Source organism: Rhinatrema bivittatum, chromosome 14, assembly GCF_901001135.1.
Source record: "Rhinatrema bivittatum chromosome 14, aRhiBiv1.1, whole genome shotgun sequence".
NCBI lineage: Eukaryota > Metazoa > Chordata > Amphibia > Gymnophiona > Rhinatrematidae > Rhinatrema > Rhinatrema bivittatum.
The window spans coordinates 47,324,997-47,348,706 of record NC_042628.1 but is presented as its reverse complement, the minus strand read 5'-3'; the positions used below and the strand labels follow the sequence as shown (position 1 = coordinate 47,348,706).

Genomic DNA, 23,710 nt, shown 5'->3' with positions numbered 1-23,710 from the left:
TATGGTGTAAGGTAAAAACTTGTTTTAACTGGGGGGGGGGATGCTCTTAAAAATCTGGCTTGGTAAAAAGATGACTCTATTTTAAAACTTGTGTTGGCTTGCTAGCTGTCTATCTAGCAAAAGAATTCTTATTGTTACGTTTTGGCCTTCGGCCTGCTGCCTTCCCATTTGTACGGCGCGCGCTGCGTTGCCTGAGGAGGTTTGAGCCATGCGGCTTCCGTCTTTCCGCGCAGGTCTCGCGGTGTTGGGGGAAGTTTGCCAGGACCGTGAGACGAGCGCAGGGTGCGCGCGCCGGGAGGAAAGCGGAGGGTGGTAAGTGACAAAGGAGAGGGTAGACAGACGGTGGGATTGAGTTTGCTGAGCGACGGCACCGGGGCTGGGTAGATGAGGAGAGAGGGGCAAAGGTTGCTCTTATTTCCTCTTTCACTGACAGCGTTGTCCTCTCTTCTCCTCTCGCCAACCCTCTACTTCACCTGTTCATCCCAGCCATCCTTTAGTCAACTGCTTGGCGATGGAGATGGGGAAGCAGTGAAGGGGCAGGGAGAAGATAAAAGAAAGGAGACTTTTGAGAGGGAGGTGGAAGAAGAGCGACTAGTCGGGCTGGGGAGGGAGATGGTGACTGGAGCTAGGAGAAGAGACCGACTGGACTGTGGGATGAGAGATGTAAACACGGACCGGGGGAGACAAAGATAAGAGATGAACATAAGAGATGGAGGAAAGTGAGAAAACACAGACATCGAAGAAATGATAGGAACAACAGGACTCTGTATAATAAAGTCACACAGTTACAGTGAGTTCCTTTTCCAAAATAATTGCGGGCTAAATGAGAAAAGTTTGAATAGAAAAACAATAAGGACATAGAGAAAATTCAGAGGTGGAGAGGAATAAGCAGATAAGGACTAAATCAGACTACTAGAAGAATGGGAGACAACCGATTTTAATTTTGCTGATGGCTGCCTGCTCTTTTTTCCTCTCCTAATTGGTTTGTCTTGAGTTTGGTCCTTGGGGTCAAATTGTATGCCTTCTCAAATTGTTTGCTTGCCACTTCTAATCTGAAGTTGGGAGACAGGAGTTTTGTAATCCTAGATCTGGGTAGATAAGAGTTCAGTTGTCAGTACTTCATGCACGGAAAGAAGGAAAGAGGCAGCATTTCCTGCTTAATTTTAACCAGTGGCCTAGTTTGTACTCTACTTTCTGTCTGTGAAAAGTTATCACTCCCATCTTGTTTTCTGGTAACCCTAACTTGGAAATGTGGGTCAGATCTGTAGTGTGCAGGGGCAGAATATCAGAACTCAGCTTGGAACTATAGAGCTGGAGCATGAAAACTATTTTTCTTATTGTCCTTTGTAAAAAGTCCATTCTAATATATTTTGGTTCTGATTGTCAAAGGTTTTCCCCCAGACATGGAATGGGAGAAACCTCTTAAACTGGGCACTTTCTACCCTCTTGATGGCTTTCGGTAGGTTTGGTTATTTGCATTCTGACAGCTTCTTGGTGATACCTGCTTAGTTTATGCATTGTTCTTTCAGATGTTTGGGTATATGCATATTGGTAATACAACTTATGCTCTGTGTGCAGCATTTATTGCTTTAGCTAATTTTAAATTAACTTGTAGTAATTTAAAAGCTTTATACTTGTCAACCTGTTTCTAGAATAGTTTAAATAAATCTGTTGTTGCATTCCCTGCCCTGTTCCCAGGAAAGTCTCCACAGTGCAGATAGAAATACTTTTACTCATATAAATAGCATTTGAAAACTTCCCTCATAATGAATTATTTCCAATATTAATGAAGCATATAATCACTGAAGTTGTATAGAAATGAATGTTGTAGGGATGAGAACTGACAAATAGGAAATCTAGTCCCTGAGATATTGCTAATCCTAGCATTCAGTCAGAAGAACTTGACCAAGGTTAAAAAAATAAAATATTTGCCCGGAAACCACTTTGACTGCATCTCAGAAGCAGTTGAATGCATCTCTACATTATCAGACATGATCTTTTTAGCAGAATGGGACCCAAGTTGACATGCAGCGTGTAAGCATAGTTTTGAAGGGGAAAAATATCCACAGGAAAAAACAGATGCAAATCTCTTGAATACTTTTTTGTAGGCAATTTTCAAAAGGAAAGTGCACTCATACTTTCCCTTTGAGAATTGGTGGAAAGTCAGTGGTTAAAAATATCAAAGCAGCCATTTGAAAGTGTGAGGCTATAGCGTGCTGATAGGCTACATGAAAGAGCCTTTTTCTGGTCACTGGACAAGAAAATTAAAAGTAAAAAGCGGGACAGCATCATGGCAGTTTAATGTAAATATATATGTAATTATATGCCTCTGAACGGTTTCATTCTTAGTGACAGAAGAAACATTTTGATTGCTAGTTGTTTCTCTTTTTGGCTAGGCTAAATATAAATCTGTAGGATAGACATGTTGACTGCATTCATGTCAGCTGCTGTAGATAGGATGTTTTATTTTGGAAAATAAAAATACAGCTTTATGTTCAGGCCTTCCAAAAAAGATTTTGGTTACTTTTCATTCTTATAGAGAGATTATTGATGGGTTATACTTTTTCCTGTGACCTCCTTGCCATGTATACGTTTCTGCGAAGCATAAGAAATTCCCAAGATAATATTACTTTTTTGTTTTGTTCTTCTGGATTCTTCATGCTTGTTGAGTTGCTCAAGTCTATGACACGTTCATTTTAGTAATGTTACCTTGTTCAAAATGTAAAGAGAGGATTTAAAATTAAATTCATTTCCTTCTAAGTTCAGCACTTTTTTTTGCATCTGCTGTGCTGGCTCCTCAGAGTCCTCGGATATGTATTTCTGTGTAAAGAATGGATGTGTGCATACAAGGTTCAAACAACCCACATGTCAGTGACAAGTTGATTTTTGAGGGCTAATGAGCAGATTGCAGTTTTTTCTGTCAGAGTATTCTGCTGATAAATAGCATGTGCGGTCTTCTACCAGTAGATAGTGTCTGAGAAGAAGAGTATCAGTGAAGGTCCTCTTTCCCTTCTCATAGCTTCCTACTGCATCCTCTCAACCCTCTACTCCTCTACCCCCCTTCTGGCATTTCGACCCCCTCATTCTTTGCAGCATTTCACCTTCCTTTCCTTACAGCTTCTTCTTACTCTCTCCCTCGATTTCTGTTTGCCCTGCCATATCCCCTGCTGTAGCTGCAAACTCCTTTGACCTCCAGAGCAGCATGAACCACTCTCTGCTGCTCTCAACACCTCTACTGGCTCTGTTGGTGGGAAGTGCTATGAATTGTGGTTACTGTTAAACCTCCTGCAATGGCACTTCCTTCTAACTGGTGCAGTTGTTCTAAGAGCAGTAGTAACCCTAAGTTGTAGCATCTTTTACTAGTAGAAGTGTTAGCAACGGGGATGTGCTTCCACTGCTCTGAAGGGTGTGTGGAGTAGAAGGATGGTAGAGAGGAGAAAGGGGAGAGGCTGACAATCTTGGAAGCAAATCTGACAAACTTTCTTCTTTCTGATTGGTAAGTGTTGGGGGTGTGTATATAATATATACACACCCCCAAATCCTGTAGGTTCTGCTTGCTGTGAGTGAGAAAAAGTTGGGTATTCATATCATTCACAGATCAAAAACTTTACTCATAGGAAGGGTAGTTTTCAAAAGCATTTCTGAGAATAGAGTAGCTCTTTATCTGCAAAAATGCCCTTTAGAAAATTGTGTGACCCAATATGTCTGTAAAATTACACACATGCACACTTGTGTGCATATTTTTATGCACATAGAGAAGAGACATTCCAGGGACTGGAGTCTGGTCAGGGCTGGACCTTGCATGTCTACTTTTTTGATTTAAAAAATTATGTACAGACATTCTCTTGGCAAAATTACATCCATCAAATTGGTGTAATTGTATATGTACAGTTTTGTTGAGATAATTTTCAAAACGAACTTACATGTGTAATTTCGCTTTGAAAATTGGTGTAACTTGAGTGCATTATAATCCACAAATTTGTGCGGCCTGTTGTAAAATTTCCCGCAAAATGGACACTCCATGGTAAAAAGCCATTAGGCAGTAGTGAAGTAGGGTCTTCTTTGATCAGCCTTTTGAAGAGTTCTGCAAAGCATTGTCTTGAGTTATGTAAACCTAATGAGTCAATTGAGACAGAGGAGACGGAGTTAGTTTTGTTTTAATAAACTGTCCCACAATTTGTAATCGTAGAAATAATCATAAAGATATTTACAAATGTACAAATTGACAGTAATAGCTAACTTGATTCCTGGCTTCTCCACTTTGGGTTGGCAGGTGCTGGTGATGCCTTGAAGGCAGCATTCACACCAACTTGGGTCTCAGCCATTGCACCACATTGATACCTAGTGGCCAAACTCTGGGTGAATGCATACTGAGTGCCAAAAGGAGCCAAAATCTGTGGCCCCTGGGCAATGACTGAGGAGGGGGTGGGAGGGCAATTGTAAAATAGAGAAAAAACACGGGATAGTTGTGAATTAAGGTACATGGTACTGTAGTCCAGGAGTGACCAGTTCCAATTGAACTGGAAGCCCAATTGAGCAAGAGGAAACTGTTAGGTTAATAAATGGTTAATAAAAAGAATATTGGATTAAATAAAAGTAGAGTTTAAGGTTTACCAAAGTGTCTTGTGAGTAATAAGGCATATCTAGTCAGTTTACAGTACATCAGTTAATCCTGGGAGCAGGGAAGAGGAACTATTTCAAGGCAGATTGTTCATGCAGAATACTGATGAGAGCAAATCTCTCTCCAGGCAGTATTTCTGTTTCAGAAAAATCCCCAAAGATTTACTGTGTTCAGCTGCACCTCACCCCAGACTCCAGGTAAGTACAGCACCTTTTGCTGGGATGAGATCTACACTTTTGTGCTCTTTTTAGTGTTATTTTCCTTTCTTGTTCAAGTCTAGCAGCCCACACAACTATCTTCTGACCCCTGAAGTAGAAGTTGCCTTTGAAAATTTGAATATTTAGAGTGCAGATAGGTTTATTTAGTGATTGTAAGATTTTGCTTACACAGAATCTCGCTGTTCTGAAAAACAATTATTTGCTGTATGGGTTAAATAAGAGCAAATCTACTTACATCAGAGTAAAAAATTATATTTTTGAGATGTATGGGATAGATAATCAGATATTGGAATTTTTAAGGCTGATTACCGTACATAATAAATTATAACCAGTTGACCCAGTCAGTCTTCCCAGTTATTCTAGTTTACACTATTACATTTATAGAAGCTTGACTGTTTAAAGGATTTTGCTCTTTATCCAGATCAGTTTTTGTTTTACTCATTGGCCCTCTACTGTCCTTAGTAGATGAGCAAGCTTGTTTTATTTATTTTTTTTATTTATTGTGTATTTAACTCATGCCTTTTCATTGGTAGCATAATGTGAGTTACATTCAGGTACATTGAGAGCCCATTGAGTCAGGGAAAGTACTTAATCTGTGCATACAAATATTTAATTCAACGCACAGCAATATTATCTGTATGCCCCCTACCTCAAACATGCTTTAAATTACAGCAGCTAAGGCAATGTGGTATTGTTATTGTTGCCCTAAGCTGCACACCACCACCCATTTAAAACATGGATTAGGTCTATAGAACGAAGAGTGTCCTTGTCCAGAATCCAGAGTACTCATCTATTGTGGAGGCTAAGGGTTTTGCAAAACTTTGCTTTGCATTATTTCTGGCAATTGGATTCTCGGTATTTTCAAAACAGGCTAAAGAATACCTCTCCAAATTGGCCATTGAAAGTGGTTTTCATGGTACTTCATTCGGAGTTTCTTAAGCTATCAGTCTCGTCCCTTTAATTCACATAAGATTGAGCTACTCACAAGAGAGGGCAGAGATTCTGTTTCCAATACTTTGAGACCAGGAGATTCAGACTCATCCTAGACCTATAGGATATGAATCTTCTCTTGACAAGAGAGAAATTAAGAATACTTACTTTTTCTAGGTACTGTTTTTCCATTCCTAAATAAGATTGATTATACTTTCCATATGAGAAGAAGGCATACTTTCTCCTCCTCCCTCATAAATATATAAGTCTTAGTATCTGTCTCAGGTTTGTAATGAATATGCCAGCATTGTGCTCTGCCTTTTGGCTTGGTGCCTGCATAACATGTTTTTACCAAATGCTTAGCTGGGTTTTCAGTGTACTTACACAAGCTGTGAGCGCATGCGTTTTGGCTGAGTACACTGCTCAGGCGGGAGATCAAATCAAATTGTCCAGCACCTGGAGTCAGTGGAGTTCATGATCAGTTATGCCATGTTCCATCTCAGCCCAGTTAGTCCATGAGGGTTCTGGTGCATATGACTCAGGCCGACGTGTATCTTTTCCAAGGCAAGTACCCAAGATGACATGATCTTTACAGGGAAGATCATTTGGAATCAACAGACAATAGGTTCATGTTGATGATGCTGAGCCTGATGGCAACAGTGCAAACTAATCCCACAGCCCCTAGTTTCCTGTGGCAGCTCCAGGGTAGATTCAGTGGCAAAAGTTTAAAAAAAAAAATAAATTGTCACAGTTTCTGAAATTCTGTGGTAATTTAGCATTGCATTTCTTTATATTTGCATATGGGTAGAACAATTTTCAAAAGCTCTTTGCTCATGTAAATGGCTACTTACCTGGGTAAAAAGGCTATTTTAAAATTGCCCACTGTGTATGTGAGTAAAAGTATGTGCGGTGGAGTAACCATGTAAATATAATATACTATTATAGCAATTTTCAAAAGCCCGTTTACATGCTTAAAGTGCAGTTACCTATGTAAAACCTATTGATAGTTCAATGGCATATATTGTAGCAATTTTCAAAAGCCTACTTACACGTGTAAAACCCAGTTTACGCATGTAAATCCTTTTTGAAAATTAACCCCATTATTTTTATAAATTCAAATCGGTGAAAATTTAGTAAAAGGGTACCATACTATTTCTACAAGCACTCAGAATTTCTCAGAATACTTGAAAGGTGTGCTGAGTAGATTGACTTTATGGTCTTTATCTGCTGACATTCTATTTTTCTATCTAATCATATGCCCCTGAAAAAAATGTTTTAGTAGCAAAATAAAAATATATGAAATATCCAGTGTGTTCTGTTGCAGCATCAGTCATATCTGTGTCAAGAGTTAATTTATACCCTGAAGAAATTATAACTGCAAACAATACCCACTTAATATTTGCATGTCAGACTTTCTGTGATGCTCAGGTTCCACTGACATAAAACCTGAGGAACACTGAGGAGATTTAAAAATAAGACACCAAAGACATTACAAAAACTTGCTTTACTGTTGGTCAAAATTTAAACTATTAGTTTGTATGCTTTGATAGTTATAGAGATTTGGGGAGTACAGTCAGTGAATTATTTCAAATATTAAGGCACAGAAGACAAAATATGTAAGACAAATTCATAATTGACTCTGCTTTGTCATACTAAGATCATGACAGAGTAGTTCAGCCATTTGGTCTCATCAAAACAGGTGCAAAACATCTAACCTTTCTCCTGTATTATATGAAAAGAATGAGGAGTAGCCTAGTGGTTAGAGCAGCAGGCTACAAACCAGGGAAACCAGGGTTCAAATCCCACAGCTGCTTTTTGTAACCTTGGACAAGTCTCCTATATCTCAGGTTCAAAACTTGGATTGTGAGTCCTTTAAGGACAGGGAAATACTGTACCTATAGTACCTGATTGTGATCCACTGGAAGGCAGAATCTAAATAAATGAAATAAAGAATAAAGATGACACAGTTCACAATTTTTATTGTTCTAATCACATTCACTCATGCTACTTGTTTCAAATACTGTAAACTCCACAGTGATTAATTCGTTAATACAGCAAACTTTGAAGCAATTAAGTATCCAATCATCTGCTCCTTTAGGCTCCATGAATAACAAATGTACAATCTTTATGGGTTGATAGTTTGATTTTGACCAATAGACAAAGGTATTAATATATTTAGAAAACTTAAGGCCAGGGAACATTTATTTTCCTTTTGTCTCACTTTTCTTTTTATGTTGCTGTTGCCATTTCACATGATATTTTGTTTAGCTTTACTTCTTATTTTCCTTTCTTTTATATGTTTTAGTGTAGATTTTTACAGTTTTTTTTTTCTTTTTTTTTTTTTTCCTGAATTTTAGGCACCAGGTGACTTGGCTCCTTGGATTTTTCCAACTCTAACATCTTGGTATATCATTTTTACATCTCTTTGGCATTCTTTTGGTTTTATAACTGTGATTGGTTCCATTATGTTCATGTCCCATAAACATTTGGCTACAGATGACTCCGAGGAGGCATTTAAGCAACTATATGAATTGGAGCAGTGAACTTTCTCTCCTTAAGCTTTGTCTTACACTTTTCTTCAACTCCTGAGAGGCTCTGGACTTCAGTGCAAATTCCCCTATAGTTGTGCCATATTTCCCAGGGACATCATACTCCTCTTCCTGTGCATTAATCTCTCTTTCAACTCAAGTGATGCCCACTGATGAAGTATTGTTATATCTCATGCCTGTGTCTGTCACCTGCAAAACAACCTTTCCTTCTGTCTGTGCATTGCTTGCCTTTCACCATCCTGCTGCTAAGGTGCTTGTCTGTCTGCCACTGCCAAAGAAAGTGGCAAATCTAAATATTAAGAGTATATTATTTGTGGTGATACATTATACCCTGACAAAATTGTTCCTTAATGCAATTGATGCTGAAACACAGCTGATGATATTTCATATTTTTTCTATTGTTAAATTTTGCTACTAATAAAACATTTTTTCAGGTACATGTAGTTATAATTTCCAAGCATGTTAAGAAATATTTATTTATTTAGGAGTTTTTATATACCGTCATTAAGTTATTCACCATCATAACGGTTTACAATAGGGCACCTGTATCAAAAAAATATGGGTCGTACATTACATAGGGGGTGCCATTAGTTTTCGGTAACAAAAAGGCATTTAATATTGATTGAGCACCTATAGAAACAGTATGATCGCGCTTTTTTAATTTTTAGTGATTTGAATTTAGAAAAATTATTTTCTCACTATTTGTTATTTCTTCATATAAATACATCCCTCTTTGTATGTATATCTCATTTCCCGTCGATAGCAGGGCTGAATTAGTCATGCTGCCTGGGAGCGTCTCGCGACCAGTCAGTAGGCGGAGTTTTCTCATTTAATACAGAGTTTTGAACTCTGTACGGCTGTGCGGTGAGCTTCCCGCGCGATTGCCTTGTTACCTCAGTCTTTTTTTTTTTTCTGCGAGCAGTCCTCGTCTCTGAAGAGATTTTTTCTCAAATTTTGTTTTTTCTTAATTTCTTCTGGGCAGTGATGGCTCCTAAGCCATCGGGATTTAAGTACTTCCAATGCGGTAGAATTATGTCCATTACAGATGGACATAATTACTGCTATATATGCCTGGGACTGGAACACAACCAAGTCTAATGCCAGGACTGTGGTCGTATGTCCCCCAGGGCCCAAAGGAAGTGCGCAGAAAAAAAATTGTGCGTCTAAAGATATCGTCCACACAGTCTTCACAGGGACCGTCGAAGAGACCGAAGAAGACTCCATCTTAAAGGTCTACTTCACTAGAGGGTGCCTCAGCCAGGACGATCAATTCACCAGGGCCAGTGAAGGGAGTTGAGGCCGCAACTCATCTTTCACAGAAATCCCCTCATGAGCCGCGTGGATTTCAGTTCACTGAACCCACTCGATCCTGCTCATCGACGCCGAAGAAGTCGGGTCATAAAAAATCAAATCGGCTGAAGCAGGACGGTGCCTCGGCGCTGGGATGCGCATAGCCCGGCGCATAACTCATCGGCGCACAAGTCAGCGCACAATGTATCGGCGCGTGGCTCCGCACGTTCAATAGGTATTGTATGGTTTAAAGGGTGCCCTTGAGTAGGATTTCTTCCTGAATGAAGGGTAAAATTTTCTGGACGAGGTATGGGAGTCCGTGTCAGAGTCATGGACAGAGACTAGTTCCACATGCTGGTCAGAATCTGTCTCACTAGGTTTTGAAGATGTTAGATGCTTAGTTTTTTGTGACTTTTTAAGATATTCCTGATTTAGCAGTGTAGGCTGCGTCAAGACTGGTGTCATGTGCGTCGGAATTCAAGGTTGAATCAATAGCTTCGCACATTTTGAGTCATGCTTCGCTGTGTCGTGTGGCATACATGTTGTACGTTTAGATGAGCCTTTGTGCGCCGATTGCCACGCCGATGCGTTGTGCACCAATGTGCGTGTCGCTGAGCACTGATGCGCTATGCGCGCAGTTGTGTGCTGATGTTCTGTGCTCACATCTTTTTGAGCTATCCCGAGCCACCTCCACCACCATACATAGGAGGTCGCCTCCAGCTATTTTATGCCAATTGGGAGGCAATTACCTCAGATTGTTGGGTGCTGAACATCATAAGGGAAGGCTACCAGATAAAATTTGTAACACTCCCATGCCTCCCTCATATTCCCCCCCCCTCGAAATACATCAACCCCCTCACTGTACCTTCAAGAACAGTTACAAAATCTACAAAGCCAAAAATCCATTTAAAGAATTCCAATGTCACAGGAAAATCAGGGATTCTGCTCCCATTATTTTCTCATTCCAAAAAAATGCCTAAATGGATTTATAAATGCTTTGGTAATTTTTTTTTCTTTTATGAATTTGTTATTTCTGTTTAGTCATTCGTGCTAGTAAATGATATGTATATGTCATGAATTATGAAAATTTAATAAAGATTAAATTAAAAAAAAAAAAAAATCTGGAGGTCTTCGACCCATCTTAGACTTACGGAATCTCAACAAACACATTCAAAAAGAAAAATTCAAAATGACGTCTCTCAAGACTCTTCTTTCCCGCCTACAGCCCAACGACTAGCTATGTTCCATAGACTTGAAGGATGCATTCTCCCATATACCCATGCACCCTTCTTCCTGGCAATATCTTTGCTTTCAAGCTCAGAACAGCCACTATCGATACAAAGTTCTACCCTTTGGCCTATCTTCGGCCCCAAGAGTGTTCACAAAATGTTTAGCGGTGGTGGTGGCTCACCTCAGATAACTGTCGATCCAGATTTTTCCCTATCTGGATGACTGGCTTTTAGTAGCCTCAGATCAGGCTACCCTACGGAATCACACGTTCCAAACAATCTATTGCTTTCAGACTTTGGGCTTCATAATAAATTACGAGAAATCCAACCTGCAACTGACCCCAACACACTATGGTTCATTGGAGCGCTCATCGATTCAACACAACAGAGAGCATACCTTCCCGCAAGACAGGATTCAAACTCTATCCTCACTAGCTCGATGTCTATGCAACCGATCACATACTTCGGCACGTCAAGTCCTCCAGCTACTGGGTCATATGGCGGCAGCTATCCATGTAGTTCCCTACACGAGACTACACATGCGCTGCCTACAATGGGGACGAAAGGATCAATGGTCTCAATACTTTCGACCCCTCTCAACCAGGATACAACGCATTCGATGGTGGAAAAACACCAACAACCTGACCTCGGAAGCACCTTTCCGGTTACCTCCGCATCAACTTACACTCACAACGGATGCATCCAGGAGGGGCTGGGGTGCCCATCTGAGCAACCTAAAGACTCAAGGTCTCTGGTCTCCTCAGGAGAGCACACAACAGATCAACCTCCTGGAACTTCGAGCCATTTGGAAAGCGCTTCAAACCTTCTCCCCTCAAGTTCGGGGCAAGCATCTCATGGTATACACAGACAACCAAGTCGCCATGTTCTACATAAACAAGGAAGGAGGGTGAGGTTCATGGATCCTGTCGGGGAAACACTTCGAATACTGAAGTGGGCAATAGCAAACAAAGTTTCAATACAAGCCACTTACCTCCCAGGTTTAGACAACGTCACGGCGGATCACCTCAGCAGAATTTTTCATCCACACGAATGGACTTTGAATCGAGAAGTAGCAACAAGAATCTTTCAATGCTGGGGCAACCCGATAATAGATCTCTTTGCCACAGAGAACAACTGTCAGACACAAACATTTTGCTCCATTTACCCAAGCAAATTTCGTCATGCTCCAGATGCCTTTCTCATCCCATGGACGGAGGGCTTGCTTATGCTTACCCTCCCATTCCGTTAATATCAAGGACAATTCAAAAATGCATCCGAGACACAGTGGATTATGATCCTCATAGCTCCAGCATGGCCAAGGCAGCCCTGGGATCTGTATCTCATGCGACTCTCCATTCGCCCACCAATTCCGCTGGAGAATCATCCACGTCTGTTGACTCAGGAAGGGGGGGTCCCTCCTTCATCCAATGCATCGTTCCCTCCACCTGACAGCTTGGAGGTTGAAAGGCAGTTATTAAGCCACCTGGGATTGCCATCTCAACTTGAAGACATTCTCATTGCATCTAGGAAACCTTCAACCAGACATAACTATGCAGGAAAGTGGCATCATTACACAGAATGGTGCAAACTGCGACAACTAGACCCTTTCTCATCAACAGCCATGCAACTCCTAGAGTATCTCCATACACTCTACCTGGCTGGTTTAGCGTTGGAATCCATTCGTGTGCATGTTAGTGCTATTGCAGCTTTCCACCACTCTCATAATGGACTTCCCATTTCCAACCATCCGTTGATCTCCAGATTCATGCGGGGCATGCTACGTCTACGGCCACCGGTGTCAAAGCCACTTATACCATGGAATCTCAATATAGTCCTTGAACAACTAATGCTGCCTCCTTTCGAGCCATTAGATTCATGCCACATTAAATACCTAACGTGGAAAACGGTATTTCTAGTGGCCGTCACATCAGCACAGAGAGTAAGTGAGCTACAAGCCTTGGTTCACTATTCTCCTTATTTAGAATTTTACCATGATAAGGTAAATCTTCGGCCTCATCCAACTTTTCTTCCTAAAGTAGTATCGGCTTTCCACATAAACCAGTCAATTACATTGCCAATCTTCAAACCTAAACCTCATCATAATGACCGAGACAAGCTTCTGCACTCTTTAGACTGTAAAAGAGTGTTAGTTACCATGAGTCCAAACCAATACTCCTTGACCAAGGAGTCCCACAAGGGTCCTCTCTATCCTCCACCCTCTTCAACATTTACCTCCTACCGCTCTGTCACCTCCTATCCGATCTCAAGCTTCCCCACTATATTTATGCAGATGATGTGCAGATACTTATCCCAATATCTGACACCCTCCCTAAGGCTATGAACATCTGGGAATCAATGCTACTATCCATCAACAAACTCCTATCCAGTATTCACCTGGTCCTTAATACGGCAAAAACCGAAATTATGCTTATCTCACCACAGAATCACCCTAATACCCTCCCCCTGCTCCACTCTATACCACTACCAATCTCATTCTCCCAACAGGTACGAGATCTAGGGGTCATTCTAGACAACCAAATCAACCTTAAGAAATTCATCAACACCACTCTGAAAGAATGCTTCTTTAAATTACACACCCTAAAGAAATTAAAACCTTTACTCCACCCTCCAGACTTTTGTACAGTGCTACAAATTACAATATTTTCTAAAATTGATTACTGTAACTCACTTCTCCTAGGCCTACCCAAAAACTCCATTCACCCACTACAAATTCTACAAAACACAGTTGCCCGGGTACTTACCAATACGCGCAGAAATGAACACATCTCACCCGCACTTAAGGAATTACACTGGCTTCCCATAGCATACCGAATCCAATATAAGACTCTTTCGATCATACATAAGGCTCTCCACAACCCTGAGATGAATTGGTTCAATGATTCACTAATACTCCACAAATCTTCTAAACCAACCAGAAACCAATACCTTGCTACCATATGCACACCTGCCCCCCAAAACAACAACCTGGCATCTACCAGAGCATGGGCGCTCTCCATAGCCGGCGCCTTATGGAACAAAATGCCTGTAGACCTACGCCAGGAGGACTGCCTAAAAATCTTCAAGAAAAAGCTAAAGACGTGGCTGTTCATGCCAGCTTACACCTAATCATAACATTATCCACACAGCCTCTTCCGCAGGTACTTCCTCTTAAGATGTCCCATATCCTTTGACACAATCTTCATACTTGTGCAATATCTCCCATCTCCGCTCCTTCCTCCTCCCAATCCCCAAGCCTCTCATTTTACCATTCCTTCTTCGTCTCTGTTCCCCCTCATCCGCTCATCCGCTATTGCCTTCACCTTATTGGAACCTCCCAATATAAGCAATTTTGCAAAGTATTGTAAATAACTCTAATGCTATGTACATAAGTTACCTTTATATTCAATTTCCTTAGTCCCATACATATTTCTTATAGATATATATCTAATCTGTTAATGGCTTTATATGTACCTGTTTTATGTTACTTGTCAAGCGCATCTTAAGTGTAGTTTTTCGTTTACTGTAAACCGATGTGATATCCCTGATGAATGTCGGTATATAAAACCCATAAATAAATAAATAGCTTATTACAAACAAAGGACTCAATCTCAAGTAAGACCATCTCAATTGTTCCTCTCCTTTAACCCTAATAATCCAAACCAGCCTGTCTCCAAAAGAACCATTGCTAGTTGGTTATCCCAGTGCATTGAATTCTGCTACAATAAACGTTCTATTGTTTTGAGCAACAAACCAAAAGCACACCAGATACGAGCAACAGCAGCATCTGTTGCGCATTTAAAAAGAGTTCCGCTACAGGACATCTGCAAAGCGGCAACTTGGTCTTCTTTTCATACTTTCACATCTCACTACTGTATAGGACAGCAAGCATCTTCCGATGCAGCTCTGGGTTCGGCAGTTCTGTCAACCCTAAATACAGAATAAGACTGTACCTTTATTGAAGGGTAGTGTCCTCAACTCATAAAAACTTACTATATGGACACAACCCGGGAGCTTGGGACTCCCAGATAGCATGGCTAATTCAGCCCTGCTATCGACGGGAAAAAGCAAGTTTTCTTACCGAAACTGTGTTTCCGTAGATAGCAGGATGAATTAGCCATGCGATCCCTTCCCACCTCCCTAGACAGTCTACAGATTCTACCAAAAAACGTTTTCCACCTACATCTCGCTTGGCTACAAGAGACTGAGGTAACAAGGCAATCGCGCGGGAAGTTCACCGCGCAGCCATACAGAGTTCAAAACTCTGTACTAACTGAGAAAACTGCGCCTACTTGACCGGTTGCGAGACTCTCCCAGACAGCATGGCTAATTCATCCTGCTATCTAGGGAAACACCGTTTATGGTAAGCAAACTTGCTTTTACAGTTGAGCTTTTTGCTTTACTTTCTTTGCAGTTCTGTTACCATGCTATTACGTTTTAACCATTTTGGATCTAAAGTAATCTGTTTTTGATTTACTTTATAGACACAGTCTTCGATAATGGCGTTTTACAAAATTGCCCGTTTGATATACAGGTAAACTTACATGCGAATGGCCTGTAGGCATGTATATTTACCTGTAGTGAGCAGAGGCATTCCTGGGGGGGGGGGGAGCAGTTTTGGGAGGGGTTTATACTTAACACTCATACTTTTGCATTTTCTAAAGTATACACATACATTTTTCTGAAAAAGGTATTTGCAAAATTAAATGTTTGGCTAGCTTTTGCTGGAATAATTTTCCCTTTTGAAAACTGGTGTAAAGTCTGTGGATAAAAAGTACATGCAAACTCACCCAATGAGGGCAGTTACAGAATTATCCTCTATATGGGCAAAATTGACAAGTTGCTCTATGCGTTTCCACTGTGGCCCATGATCAATTGGTTAATTCAGAAGATAGCGCGGCATCCCAACTTTGTGCTCCTAGTTGCCCCGGGTTGGTCGCACAAGCTGTGGTATGCGGATCTTCATCGTCTGCTGACGGAAGATCCGTGGCAGCTCCTGGGGCTTCTGTGGCAGGGTCTGGTATGTGGATCTCCGTTGTCTAACGAAAGATCCATGGCAACTTCCTCAGCTCGGGGGGCTTCTGCGGCAGGGTCCGGTATTTCATGACAGTCCAGATCGGTTTTGTCTTATGGTTTGGTGCTTGAGAGGGCTTGGCTGTTGAATCGGGAGTATTCAGTGGTGAAAATTCTTTTGCATGCACAAAACATTTCCACCTCTTTGACATATATTTGGGTCTGGCGGGTCTTTGAACATTGGTGTCAGGGCCACTCTTGTCTTCCTGTTTCAGTGTCTATTCCTTTGATCTTGGAGTTTTTACAGGAAGGTCTGAGTAAAGGTTTGACTTTGAGCACGTTCAAGGTGCAGGTGGCTGCCATAGCGTGTTATCGGGGAAGCATACAGGGGAGGCCACTTTCTTTCCATCCAGATGTGTCTAGATTTCTGAGGGGTGTGAAGCACCTTAGACCCCCCCCCCCCCCCTTGCGTTTCTCAGTGCCTTTGTGGGATTTTAATCTAGTTCGTCCTGTGTGGGGTATTTCCGTGCAGTTCTTGACCCTAAAGATGGTGTTTCTGGTTGCTATTTGTTCGATGAGGCGGATTTCGGAATTTCATGTCTTGTCGTGTAGAGAATCCTTTTTGGTTATTATGCCACATAGGGTACAGTTAAGGACAGTACCTGCCTTTCTTCCAAAGATGGTTTTGGATTTCCATTTGCATCAGTCAGTGTTTCTACCATCCTTAACTAGGGATTTGGATGGGCAGAAATTCAGAAAATTGCGGCCGTTGGATGGGTGATGGCATTTGTTGCCTTATCTGGAGGTCACCAATGTCTTTCGTAAAATGGATCGGTTCTTTCTCCTTCACTGAGGAATGAGGAAGTGGGAGGCGGCCTTTCGGGCCACAGTGGCTCAATGGATTAAGGAATTGGTGAAAGCAGCCTATGTGGATACCAGGAAATCTCTTCCAAAGCAGATAAGAGCACATTCGACCTGGGAGCAGGCGGTTTCCTGGGCGAAATTGCATTTGCCTTCTCTGGCGGAGATCTGTAGTTTGGCGATGTGGTCTTCTTTGCCAGATATTATCTATTAGATTTGGCTGCACAGGAGGATTTGGCCTTTGCTAAGGCAGTGCTGCTTGGGCCTCAGGCAGCCTCCCACCCTTCTGGGGAGTATTGGTACATCCCGCTGGTGTGGACTGGTTTGCCCAGATGAAGAGGAAGGTGAAATTACTACTTACCTGATAATTTCCTTCCCTCGAAGTAGGGCAAGCCAGTCAACCATCCTACCTTGGGCTGCCTTGAGGGCGTTGACTTTCTTCTTTATATGAGGTTCTTATTAAGGACATATTGTATGGCAAAGATCTCGAACATTCATGGAATTGCACTGTACCTGTTAAATGAGTTTCGTTCTACGATATTTGTGAAACAGTTTTTTCTGTGAGACTGTTGTTGGTGGATCTGAGTCCAGTGTTTCCAGAGGGGCAGATTTTTTTAAAAAGCGCGTTCGCGTACTTTTGTTTGCGCACCAGGCGCAAACAAAAGTACGCTGGATTTTATAAGATACGCGCGTATCTTCTAAAACCCTGGATCGGCGCGCGCAAGGCTGCCGATTTTGGGCAGCCGGCGTGCGCCGAGCCGCACAGCCTGTCACCGTTCCCTCCAAGGCCGCTCCGAAATTGGAGCGGCCTCGGAGGGAACTTTCTTTCGCCTTCCCCTCCCTTCCCCTACCTAACCCACCCCCCCGGCCCTATCTAAACACCCCCCCCCACCTTTATCCACGGATTTACGCCTCCCGGAGGGAGATGTAAATCCACGCGCGCCAGCGGGCTGCTGGCGCGCCGAGACTCGACCTGGGGGCGGTTCTGGAGGGCGCGGTCACGCCCCCGAAATGCCCCGGGCCGAAACCACGCCCCCGGTCCCGCCCCCGAAATGCCGTGTCATCAGGTCCCGCCCCCTCGACACGCCCCCTTCCAAAAACCCTGGGATCTACGCGCATCCCGGGGCTCTGCGCGCACCGGCGCGCAAGGCCCTGCTCGCGTAAATCCGCCCGGATTTACGCGAGCAGGGCTTTTAAAATCCGCCCGCTTATGTTTAAAAAACAAGATTAAAGAATTGAATAATTATATAATGGAAGAATGTTCAGTTTTGAATAATAATTAAAGGAAGATGCAATAACATTTAGGTGTCTAGTGTCCACAGTTGGCTTTTGAAGAAAAATACTAGCTGGCTGACGTCTGTGGTGAGCTATTTGAGAGGGATGTCTGCGGGTCATCTTTCTCCATTTCTACCTGCTGGTTGGGTAGCACAACTGGATATCCACCGACTGGAAACTTCCAGCTTCCACACATCTCCTTCCTCCAGTCCATTATCTACAGTACATTCACATCTGTTCTGACCCCTAAGAGAGAGACTCCATCTGGAGAAATTATAACTGACATTTTTTTAAATTACAGTACCTACCCATTAAGGTAAGAAAACAGATCAACAGAGCCAGACAAATACCCAGGAACACTCTGCTATAGGATCATCTTAAAGAAAATAACAGAATACAGTATCTCTGGTTGTTACCTATAGCTCCCAGTTGAAGCCACTGAAACATATCCAGGATCTACATACCATTCTGGACAATACCACCATCACAGGCCACGGGTGCAAGCCTATTCCTGGCCTACCGACAACTCCCCAGCCTCAAATGGATACTCACCAGCATCTACAAATTGTACAATGACACCAACTAAAAAGTCATGGGATAGGAGGCGATGTCCTTTCGTGGATTACAAACTGGTTAAAAGACAGGAAACAGAGTAGGATTAAATGGTCAATTTTCTAAGTGGAAAAGGGTAAACAGTGAAGTGCCTCGGGGATCTGTACTTGGATCGGTGCTTTTATATATATGATCTGGAAAGGAATACGACGATTGAGGTTATCAAATTTGCGGATGATACAAAATTATTCAGAGTAGTTAAATCACAAGCGGATTGTGATACATTACAAGAGGACCTTGCAAGACTGGAAGATTGGGCATCCAAATGGCAGGTGAAATTTAATGTGGACAAGTGCAAGGTGTTGCATATAGGGAAAAATAACCCTTGTTGTGGTTATACGATGTTAGGTTCCATATTAGGAGCTACCACCCAGGAAAAAGATCTAGGCATCATAGTGGATATTACTTTAAAATCGTCGGCTCAGTGTGCTGCAGCAGTCAAAAAGCAAACAGAATGTTAGGAATTATTAGGAAGGGAATGGTTAATAAAGCGGAAAATGTCATAATGCCTCTATATCGCTCCATGGCGAGACCGCACTTTGAATACTGTGTACAATTCTGGTCGCTGCATCTCAAAAAAGATATAGTTACAATGGAGAAGGTTCAGTGAAGGCCAACCAAAATGATAAAGGGGATGGAACAACTCCCCTTTGAGGAAAGGCTGAAGAGGTTAGGGCTGTTCAGCTTGGAGAAAAGACGGCTGAGGGGGGGCTATGATAGAGGTCTTTAAGATCATGAGAGGTCTTGAACGAGTAGATGTCAATCGATTATTTACACTTTCGAATAATAGAAGGACTAGGGGGCATTCCATGAAGTTAGCAAGTAGCACATTTAAGACTAATCAGAGAAAATTCTTTTTCACTCAATGCACAATAAAGCTCTGGAATTTGTTGCCAGAGGATGTGGTTAGTGCTGTTAGTGTAGCTGGGTTCCAAAGAGCTTTGGATAAGTTCTTGGAGGAGAAGTCCATTAACGGCTATTAATCAAGTTTACTTGGGGAATAGCCACTGCTATTAATTGCATCAGTAGCATGGGATCTTCTTAGTGTTTGGGTAATTGCCAGGTTCTTGTGGCCTGGTTTGGCCTCTGTTGGAAACAGGATGCTGGGCTTGATGGACCCTTGGTCTGACCCAACATGGCAATTTCTTATGTTCTTAAGTTGTATTTTTTATTTTGGGCTATATGAAATGAGTTTCTGCTATAAATATTTTGGGATTCATGATACTACAGCTTCTACATGTGCTCATTGCACTGTTTAAATGTAAAATTTTAAAGGCCGTCTTGATCCAGTGCTTGAGAAGATTGCAGTGTATGAACAGACATTGTGCTAAAAAGGATGTCAATGTTTACAAGAACAATCTTATAGCCACAAACAACTTACTTATGTAAGCCCCTTACTCTAAGGGTCTGTACATAACAGACTCTAAAGTGGTATAGGGTCACCTTACTTTAATTTTAATTTAAACACCTCTCATATATTTTTTATAAATTTTTCAATTTTAATAAAAATGATGTCCTCACTTTGCTGAACGACTCCCAGCTATTTATGTCAATATCGGCTCTCAAGTTACTCAAATCGCTCAGATGGCTCAAATTGCTCAAATGCAAATATATGTGAAACAAAAATATGAATACTCATCCATTGAGTGTCCCAATCCCAACACGATCGCGTTTCGGACAAAGTCCTGCCTCAGGGGATTAAATTCCGTGTTCACATAGCAACCGATGAAGTCCGACTTTTTCAACCCAGTGACTGACATCTATGGCTTCCGGGATGCCGCCATGGTATAAATAAGCGGGTCTAGAAACAGACCGCGGAGATTGAAAAAAGAAAATAGAAGCCATAGATGTCAGTCGCTGGGTTGAAAAAGTCGGACTTCATCGGTTGCTATGTGAACACGGAATTTAATCCCCTGAGGCAGGACTTTGTCCGAAACGCGATCGTGTCGGGATTGGGACACTTAATGGATGAGTATTCATATTTTTGTTTCACATATATTTGCATTTGAGCAATTTGAGCCATCTGAGCGATTTGAGTAACTTGAGAGCCGATAGCTGGGAGTCCATCAGCAAAGTGAGGACATCATTTTTATTAAAATTGAAAAATTTATAAAAAATATGAGAGGTGTTTAAATTAAAATTAAAGTAAGGTGACCCTATACCACTTTAGAGTCTGTTATGTACAGACTCTTAGAGTAAGGGGCCTACATAAGTAAGTTGTTTGTGGCTATAAGATTGTGTTGAGTGAATACCAACCAGTTAAACCATTATTGTAGGGTTGTGGCATACATATTAGGTGACTGGAGTACACTGTTGTGTTTGGGGTATTGATTTGTTAATGTTTACAAGAAAAACATGATCATTTTACATTAGACAGGGCAATGGCTACCATGTTAATAGGGTTCTGAATGCTTTTTCCCTGAGGCAGAGGAATTCAAAACATTGGCCAATGTCAGGAAAACCCCCAATTGTTTTCGTATTGGTTGGGATCCATGGGGTCAGGCAGCCATTCAGATTTTGATCTTGGCAGCAAGTGTCAAAAGGAGTACTGTTTTTTTTTTCCTTCCCAACTTCATAGATGTGTTCTTTGTAGATATATAACAAAGTGTTTGTTGGTATTTTGTTTTAAATTGGTTTGACAACTGTGCCTTTTTTGAATGCTCTTTGTTGGGAAAGAGAAAATATATAAAAATCGATTCATTGTAGGGTTAAATTATTATTTAGTAGTTTGCTCCCTTTGGAATACTTTTTATTTGATATATTCATTTTTTTCTTTTTTTTACAAGAAACTTTTTTACTAACATTTTTTGATAAGATTGTCTGACATTTGGATTATATAAAGATAGCCAATCAGTGTGTTAACCTTTTTGCCAGTGTATTGTAAAATATGTTGACTTGATGGAGTATTAAGAGCTCTGTGCTCAAAGCATATCATGAGAGCTAAAGAATGAGGACATCCGCCGGAAATTCCACATTCATTTTTATCCCTGCCTGAACTATAATCCTGGTGTGACTGTACATTTTTTAATCAATAGTAACAGGGAAAAATAGTATGGGTGCTGGGCAGTAGATTGACTCTGAGTTGTGAGCTGCAGTCAGTGTTACCTCAGTTAGGATAATTGCTGAGTATCCAATTTTCTTAATTGTTTTTTGGTAGCTTATATTTTATATGCTGTGTTCTCTCCTTGCTGGCTACATGTCCTTTCCTGTTGGAAGACAGGGCACAAGTAATTCCAAGCATTTTACAATCATAGTCATTTCAGATTTGACACCAACAGATAGAAATTTGTTTGGAATGTAGCTGTTGTTTGAGGAGTAGACATTCACTTCGCACTTTTTTTTAACCCATTTATAAAATATAATTGTTATCTGATGTAAAACAGTGAAAGGTTTTACTCTGTTGTGTAGGAAAAATATAAGCTGGGTGATTGCCATTTCTTTGACACATGGGCATGTTCACTTTTACATTTGTTTCCTGTCTGGAAAGTATCACATAATGCCTCCACACTACCCATAACCCATCAGATTAGCTAAACCCTTGGCCATTTAGAGTCTTACTAAGCCCTGCACAGGCCTCATCTGCATATGTGCACCTGTCCTGGTAACCTCTCACCCACCAACTGTGTCTCTGCTTGCCCCTGGGCAAGAACCCTGCCCATAAGCTGTTCCTGATGGTTTCTGAGGATACTGTCACTTTACAACAATCTGAGTTCACAGAAAGGCATTCATAGGCCAGTTACTAAAAACCTTGTGATCATACAGTAATTCATGTTGGTCATTAATCTGTCACAAACAGAAAGCTAATAATCAAATCTGATATTTGACCTGGCCGTGTAGAGTATTAATCAGTGAACCATAGAAAAACTAATGGTCAAAATGAAGTAGCTATTTTATAAACTCTGTGGTACTATTTAGCATTTTAATAGATCTACAATTTAACAGATCTAGTTTTTTAGGTAGCCTGGGTATTTGTGCCCTGAACTGGCCATGTCAGGATGTTGGACTAGATTGACCTTGATTTGCCCCAACATGGCATATCTGGGCTTGATGGACCATTGGTCTGACCCAGCATGGTAATTTCTTATGTATTTTGGCACAGCAACAATTTAAGTATGAACTACAATGAATCAAAGCCTCTTTAATGAGTCCCCCTATATAATAAATACAAACAACAAAACGGGGAATCAATAATTCTTATCCCAAGCTCTGATGTCTGGTACCTCTTCTGTAGGTGATAACCACTCTTAGGTTATGACTCAAATTGTGAAAAGGTGCCATATTCATTTGTGTACAGCTATTAACCTTTTTAAAATTATTATTCAATTTTAATCTTTGTGCTGATAAAATCTGGTTGAAAAATCTTATTAATTCCTTGTAAGATGGACGTTCAAATCATGCATCTCTCCCCATGTGAAACTGCTCAACTTTTAAAATTGTTGAAGCTTCTAACACTTATCTTGTTGAACGCTGTGCTTGTGATCAAAGCTTGCTTCTACAATAGTTGACTCGTGCTGGAGAGCTGGATAAGGAACATCAAATGCAGTCAGTGTATTAACCAAAAACCAGAGTAAAGGCAATTTTCCTAGCGTATAGCAGATGGACTCAGGACCAATGGGTATAGTGTACTCCTGATAGCAGTTGGAGACGGATCAGATTTCAATCTGATGTCAGCCCTAGTACATATACCCCTGCAGGAAGTGCAGCTCTTCAGTATTTTCCATCTCCATAGCAGTTAGGGACTACCTGCACGCTCTCACAGCATTAGAGTAAATTTAACGGAGAAAACCCGAAACAAGAAGAAATCTTACCTCTACAGACGAGCCCCGCTCTCTTGCGGTGACACCCTCTGGTCCCTCCCCCAGTTGAGAATTCCCGAGGTGATTTCCGCAATCCCTTGGAGGTAAGCCTTGGTCCGGCCGTGTGCACAAATTTCTTGTGTGCACAACGTCGCACGCACAAGTTACGCGTGCAACACGCGCTTACTGTGCCGGGCGCATAACTGCGACTTGTGCACACACCAGCGCGCACACCCTGAGCGCACACCCAATCCACGCGCACATATTCAACGCATTGGAGCGTATAACAGATTTTACGCGCCTACATCCATGGCACCAC

General features: G+C 41.5%; 1 protein-coding gene across 2 annotated transcripts in view; it reads left to right on the top strand.

The window, feature by feature from the left end:
- Positions 1-190: 190 nt before the first annotated feature.
- The window catches only part of NAA60 (N(alpha)-acetyltransferase 60, NatF catalytic subunit), an 83,120-nt gene continuing 59,600 nt past the window's right edge, over positions 191-23,710 (top strand). The window contains exon 1 of one of the 2 annotated variants that reach the window (XM_029576737.1): positions 191-312. The gene's annotated coding sequence lies outside the window, so the exon portion shown is untranslated. Of the gene's footprint in view, positions 313-349; positions 791-23,710 lie in introns of those variants that run through there. The other variant, XM_029576739.1, reaches the window with a different exon arrangement.